The sequence below is a fragment of the Bos indicus genome, chromosome 6 (genome assembly GCF_029378745.1).
Source record: "Bos indicus isolate NIAB-ARS_2022 breed Sahiwal x Tharparkar chromosome 6, NIAB-ARS_B.indTharparkar_mat_pri_1.0, whole genome shotgun sequence".
Taxonomy (NCBI): domain Eukaryota; kingdom Metazoa; phylum Chordata; class Mammalia; order Artiodactyla; family Bovidae; genus Bos; species Bos indicus.
In genome coordinates, this window is record NC_091765.1 from 23,853,607 (window position 1) to 23,861,404 (window position 7,798).

A 7,798-nucleotide genomic window follows, 5' to 3' on the forward strand; every position below is an offset into this window, starting at 1 on the left:
CACAGGCATAAATGCAGATGTAGAGTCAGATGTAGACATATACATATACATACACATTAACATAGTTTTCAGAACTACAATACTAAAGTGTGTATCCCCAGTACAATATGTGGCTCTTAAGTGAAGTCGCTCAGTCGTGTCCGACTCTTTGCGACCCCATGGACTGTAGCCTACCAGGCTTCTCCATCCATGGGATTCTCCAGGCAAGAGTACTGGAGTGGGTTACCATTTCCTTCTCCAGGGGATCTTCCTGACCCAGGGATCGAACCTGGGTCTCCTGCATTGGAGGCAGACGCTTTAACCTCTGAGCCACCAGGGAAGCCCCTTAATGTGGCTCTTAATCAGTGCTCAAACATTTGTGAAATGAGAAGAACGAGTAACAAAAAATAGCTTCTGTTGCATTTTCCAAGGATTACAATTTAAGCTGACTTCTCTTTTCACCTGTTTAAAATTTCTTTGTGAAATAATTTCACAATTTGTATGGAAATACAAAAAACCTCGAATAGCCAAAGCAATCTTGAGAAAGAAGAATGGAACTGGAGGAAACAACCTACCTGACTTCAGGCTCTACTACAAAGCCACAGTTATCAAGACAGTATGGTACTGGCACAAAGACAGAAATATTGATCAATGGAACAAAATAGAAAGCCCAGAGATAAATCCACGCACATATGGACACCTTATCTTTGACAAAGGAGGCAAGAATATACAATGGATTAAAGACAATCTCTTTAACAAGTGGTGCTGGGAAATCTGGTCAACTACTTGTAAAAGAATGAAACTAGAACACTTTCTAACACCATACACAAAAATAAACTCAAAATGGATTAAAGATCTAAACGTAAGACCAGAAACTATAAAACTCCTAGAGGAGAACATAGGCAAAACACTCTCTGACATACATCACAGCAGGATCCTCTATGACCCACCTCCCAGAATATCGGAAATAAAAGCAAAAATAAACAAATGGGACCTAATTAACCTTAAAAGCTTCTGCACATCAAAGGAAACTATTAGCAAGCTGAAAAGACAGCCTTCAGAATGGGAGAAAATAATAGCAAATGAAGCAACTGACAAACAACTAATCTCAAAAATATACAGGCAACTCCTACAGCTCAACTCCAGAAAAATAAATGACCCAATCAAAAAATGGGCCAAAGATCTAAATAGACATTTCTCCAAAGAAGACATACAGATGGCTAACAAACACATGAAAAGATGCTCAACATCACTCATTATCAGAGAAATGCAAATCAAAACCACTATGAGGTACCATTTCACACCAGTCAGAATGGCTGCGATCCAAAAGTCTACAAATAATAAATGCTGGAGAGGGTGTGGAGAAAAGGGAACCCTCTTACACTGTTGGTGGGAATGCAAACTAGTACAGCCACTATGGAGAACAGTGTGGAGATTCCTTAAAAAACTGGAAATAGAACTGCCTTATGATCCAGCAATCCCACTGCTGGGCATACACACCGAGGAAACCAGAAGGGAAAGAGACACATGTACCCCAATGTTCATCGCAGCACTGTTTATAATAGCCAGGACATGGAAGCAACCTAGATGTCCATTAGCAGATGAATGGATAAGAAAGCAGTGGTACATATACACAATGGAGTATTACTCAGCCATTAAAAAGAATACATTTGAATCAGTTCTAATGACATGGATGAAACTGGAGCCTATTATACAGACTGAAGTAAGCCAGAAAGAAAAACACCAATACAGTATACTAACGCATATATATGGAATTTAGAAAGATGGTAACAATAACCCGGTGTACAAGACAGCAAAAGAGACACTGATGTATAGAACAGTCTTATGGACTCTGTGGGAGAGGGAGAGGGTGGGAAGATTTGGGAGAATGACATTTAAACATGTAAAATATCATGTAGGAAACGAGTTGCCAGTCCAGGTTCGATGCGCGATGCTGGATGCTTGGGGCTGGTGCACTGGGACGACCCAGAGCGGTGGTGTGGGGAGGGAGGAGGGAGGAGGGTTCAGGATGGGGAGCACATGTGTGCCTGTGGTGGATTCATTTTGATGTTTGGCAAAACTAATACAATTATGTAAAGTTATAAAGTAAAATAAAATTAAAAAAAATAAATTTAAAAAGAAAAAAAAAGAATAAAACTACTGGCCATGTAAAAAAATAAATAAATAAATAAAGTTAATGTAGATTTATAAAAAAAAAAATTTTTCTTTGTGAGAAAAACAGTGTTCAACATAACTGACGTGAAAGGCACAGGCCCTTCCTGCTTTCAGATATCCTAAAATATATCCCTGTGTTAAGCCAGTTACCTAGAATGCAATTGCTTCGTTTGCCCCTATATTTCTCAGCGCCCTTCAGAAAATAAGCAAGACTTAATAGCCTTGCCCTCGGCTTGTCCTCCACAGAAGTATGTTTACTGAGTTACTCCTTGGAGTAATGAAAGGGACCCACCTAGAAACTGTTCTATAAAGTTGTTGTCACTGCATCTATTTTAAGGATACCATTGAGGAGGCTGTTTATTACTTCCAACATTGTCCTCTTTATGAAGAACCTCAAGAATAATCTTTGCCAGCTCTTAATACCAAGAACGGGTGATCATTACTGTTACTGAGCAAAGATCTGTGTACCGAATGATATCTACTTTTGTATGTGAGTTCCAGAAAGAGCTAAATTTGAGGTCTCCAGTAGGCCCTTGTAGTTATCACTGTCATCTTATCTTGACTCCTCTTTTTTCTACCTCGTTGTTTAAAGTTTCTATCATCTCTGACCCACTGTATTCTCTTTTGTCATATTTTATGCATCACTGTAAAGTACACTCTTGTATTGGAAGAAAATTGGTAATAAATAAATATTTCCTTGTTTTAAATAATGTTGCTATTTAAACAAGTATTTGCTAGGCACCCAGTTTGTTCTAGGAAGAAAGACTTTTACTAAATTTTACTAGATCCACTAAAATAACACCATAATTTAGGTATCACATATTTTACAGGGAAGAAATTCAGTGTCAGGGATGTTAAGTAACTTGCCTATGGGGAACAGTACTGCATCCTTGGTAAACAGAATCTCAAAGTCCAGTATTCTTGTCACTCAATTCATAGCTTCCTTTGGAATTAATTCAGATTCACATTATATTTGCATAATAATTCAGGTTTATTTCAGAAATAATTTACTTAGATTTAGAAGACATTTTTTAGGTTATGGAGAATTGAGTTCAGTTCAGTTGCTCAGTTGTGTCCGACTCTTTGTGACCCCATGAATCGCAGCACACCAGGCCTCCCTGTCTATCACCAACTCCCGGAGTTCACTCAGACTCACGTCCATCAAGTCAGTGATGCCATCCAGCCATCTCATCCTCTGTCGTCCCCTTCTCCTCCTGCCCCCAATCCCTCCCAGCATCAGAGTCTTTTCCAATGAGTCAACTCTTCGCATGAGGTGGCCAAAGCACTGGAGTTTCAGCTTCAGCATCATTCCCTCCAAAGCAATCCCAGGGCTGATCTCCTTCAGAATGGACTGGTTGGATCTCCTTGCAGTCCAAGGGACTCTCAAGAGTCTTCTCCAACACCACAGTTCAAAAGCACCAATTCTTAGGCACTCAGCTTTCTTCACAGTCCAACTCTCACATCCATACATCACCACTGGAAAAACCATAGCCTTGACTAGACGGACCTTTGTTAAGCATCCATTATTCTGACATCTTAGTTACAACTGGTGCTGGACTATGTAATATAGTAAAATAATATTTAATCTACTTTTTAATTTCCAGTATGTTTTTATGCCTATTCTTTTACATTTTCTTCTGTAAAGTCAAGCAGGTATTGTCCCACTAGGTAGTCCTTATGTCAAAAGGACAGTAACTATAAATAGCTGTGTTTAATCTATACTGACTGTCCCTGTACCACTAGGATGCAAAGCGACAACTTATAATGAATTCCCTAAGGCAGTGAATTTGGAACTTTGCCATTCCTTTAATCACCAAACCTGTCATGTCTTTATTCATTTATGCTTATTCTGCATATTGTGGAAAATGGGGAACTATCTCTCGTTTCGTAAATGATGGCATTACTGAACACGATCCTTATTTAACACAAACAGCAGGTGGCCACCGTCTGTTATTGTTGGAAATCAAATTATTTCACTTTGTATCATTGCTGATTTGCCCTTGTTATGTGTACTTTGTGCAGAACATGAAATCTCTGTAAATAATGTTAAACACAAAAATTAACTTTATCTTTAAACAATCTCTTAGAAATCTGGCCATTTAAATTGGACTTTTACTGTTTTTTGTTCATGCTGTAAGACCATCAAATCTGAAGGGAGAATTTATGTCAAATCAAAATACCATTTCCTTCTCCAGGGGATCTTCCAGACCCAGGGACTGAACCCGGGTCTCCCGTGTTGTAGGCAGACACTCTACCATCTGAGCCACCAGGGAAGCCCAAATCATAATTTGGAGTTTCATAAGTTTCATAAGATGATTTAACTCTTCAAGAATCTGTAGAAAATATGAAGTTGCATGATACCAATAACACAGTCTGGGAATATATAAAGGGAAAATAAACAGAAAACATGAACAAATCTATAGTCAGGGCATAATAATTTAATCTTGTCTAAAAGAAAATTAATAATAGAGAAGTAGCTGACTATTTTGGGCATAATCGAGGGACGGTCAATTATGTAAAGACTACACTTATGCTCAAATAGGTGAAAACCATTATTTGTTGTTCAGTTGATAAGTTGTGTCCAATTCTTTGTGATCCCATGAACTGCAGCACACCAGGCTTCCCCGTCCCTCACTCTCTCCTAGAGTTTGCTCAGATTCATGTCCATTGAGTCAGTGATATGATCTAACCATCTCATCCTCTGTCCATTGTTTTAAAACCATTATAAACTATATAAAACTGCTCAGAGGACAATCTGAGTGTTGTGGGTTAGCTTCTCCAGGAGCACATTCTGAGTTGCTATGATTTGTGTTCAGGAAACTTTCTGCAGACTGCTACGAGGAAGCAAGGAAAGTGGAATTTGGGCAGAGGGAGAAGCTGGACTGAGGTGCAGTTGCAACAGCCACCCAATTTCAGTCAATGTCAAAAAAAACCTGGAAGCTGAGATGTTTCTTCAGAGATGTCTCAATTTAAAGTCCCCAAACTTTATTGCTAAGGTATCTCATTCAGAAAGAGGATATAAACTTTGGATTTGGGTAGGAAAATATCAATTTAAATATTTATACTGTAAAAGTTAGAGGTAACCAGTAAAAGAATGAAAATATTTTGTAAAATTAACCCAACTGTAAGAGGAGAAAGAGTTTCCCAGGTGGTACTGGTAGTAAAGAATCTGCCTGCCTATGCAGGAGACATAAGAGACGCAGGTTCGATCCCTGGGTTGGGAAGATCCCCTGGAGGAGGGCATGGCAACCTACTCCAGTATTCTTGCCTGGAGAATCCATAGACAGTGAAGCCTGGAGGGCTATATAGTCCATAGTGTCACAAAGAGTCAGACATGACTGAAGTGACTTAGCATGCTTGCAAGAAACAAAGGGAACAAAGGAGAAACAAAGGGAATAAAGAAAAGATACAAAAGAAAAATACATCAAATATAAAGCACAATATAAAACTGCAGATAACAATCTAATAGATATATAGATTAAAAAATCCCCATGGGCCAAAACCTCCAATTAAAAGATGGCAACTCTATAGCTAACTAAAAAGTGTAAAGGTCAGCTATGGCTATTTTTAAAACAAATATAAAACAATAAATTATACTATATTGAGTCATCCCTCAATATCCTTGGGGAACTGGTTGCAGGATCCCTCACATATATCAAAATCTGTGGATGGTCAAGTCCTTTATATAAAATGGTATAGTATTTGCATATAACTTATACACATCCTTCCATATACTTTATTTTTTCTGTTTTATTAAACAAACACTAATTTTAGGATAGTTTTACATTGACAAAAAACTTGTAAAGATAATACAGAAAGCTCCCATATATTCCTTTCCCAAGTTGCCCCTATTATCTAGGCAGTATTTTTAAGACAACAATCTCTACCTTGTTCATTCCATATATTTTAAGTTATATCTAGACCACTGATAACACCTAATACAATATAAATGGTACATAAATAGTTGCTGGCACTCAGTAAATTCAAGTTTTGCTTTTTGGAACTTTCTGGAGAATTTTTTTCCAAATATTTTTGGTTGGCATTTGTTTGAATCCATGGTTGTTGGCATACAATGATAATTAATATGCACAAAGCAAGTTAAGCCTTTAAAGGGAGAGAGAGGGATATTTCACACCAAAAAAGGAGATAATCCATCCATATTTTTTAAAGCCTTATTGAGATATAATTGACATATAACACTGTAAGTTTCATAAAATGATTTAACTCTTCAAGAATTTGTAGAAAATATGAAGTTGCATGATACCAATAACACAGTCTGGGAATATATAAAGGGAAAATAAACCAAAAACATAAACAAATCTATAGTCATAGCATAATAATTTAATCTTGTCCAAAAAAATTAATAATAGAGAAGTAGTTGACTATTTTGAAAAGTCATTTCATTTATTCATTCTAAAACTCTAAATCTATCCCACTAAAAATGTTTACAATGTGTCAAAACCTCTAAAGGAAGTTTCAGAAGAAAATTTCTCAAAATGGTTTGAGGAAATAGCATCCCACAAATAAACTGGTAATTTTCCCAGACTTCACCTTTGATGGAATAGCAGTCATTGGACTATACCAGTTCTGTATATGTGTTGAGTCATACTACTTTATTTTTGTGCACTAATTTTCTGAACCTTGCTAGACAGTAAGATGTTTTATAGCAAAGATTGTTATTGTGCACTTTATTCTCTGTGTCTGACACATAGTACTCATTCATCTAATGCCTGCATGCTGAGTAAATGAATGAATGTCCCAGGTTCTCCTTTCATAGCATACTTGTTTTTATTAAGACTTTTTTAAAAAAAAAAACAAAAAGTTGCATTAGATTCACAGCAAAATTAAGAGGAAAGTACAGAAATTTCCCATATACCTCCTGTTTCCATATAAGCATAGCCTCTTGCATTATCAACATTCCCCTCAAGGCTGATACATTTGTTACTATTGATGAACCTACATTCACACATCATAATCACCCAAAGGCCACAGTTTACATGAAAGTTCATTTTTGGTGCAATACATTCCATGAATTTGAACAGTCTAAAATAACATGAGTCTTCATTATGGTATCATACAGAGTATTTTCACTGCCTTAAAAATCCTTTGTGATACATCTGTTTATTCCTCCTCTAACCTCTGACAGCCACGGACATTTTTCCTGTCTCTATAGTTTTGCATTTTCCAGAATGTCACATAGTTGATATCACACAGTATGTGGTCTTTTCAGACTGGCTTCTTTCACTTAGCAATATGCATTTAAGATTCATCCATGTTTTTTCATTACCTAATAGCTCATTTCTTGTTACCACTGAACAATATTCCCTTGTCTGGAATTTGTCCATTTACCTACTGAAGGACATCTTTGTTGCTTCCAAGTTTTGGTAATTATGACTAAAGCTGCTATAAACATTCATCGTAGGTTTTGTGTGGGCATAGAGTTTTTGACTCCTTCGGACACATACCAAGGCATGAGATTGCTGGATCATTTGGTTAATGTTTAGTTTTGTTAAGAATCTGCTAAACTGGTCTCCGGTCATATCAGCCTGAAGGTGCCAGATCTCGTCTGATCTCAGAAGCTAAGAATCTGCTAAACTGTACTTAAAAAACTGGAAATAGAACTGCCTTATGATCCAGCAATCCC

The 7,798-nt window shown here is 37.1% G+C and overlaps 1 non-coding gene across 1 annotated transcript; it reads right to left on the reverse strand.

The window, feature by feature from the left end:
* Positions 1–246: 246 nt before the first annotated feature.
* Positions 247–319, reverse strand: TRNAW-CCA (transfer RNA tryptophan (anticodon CCA)). The gene has a single exon. It is a non-coding gene; the product is annotated as a tRNA-Trp (tRNA).
* Positions 320–7,798: the final 7,479 nt, after the last annotated feature.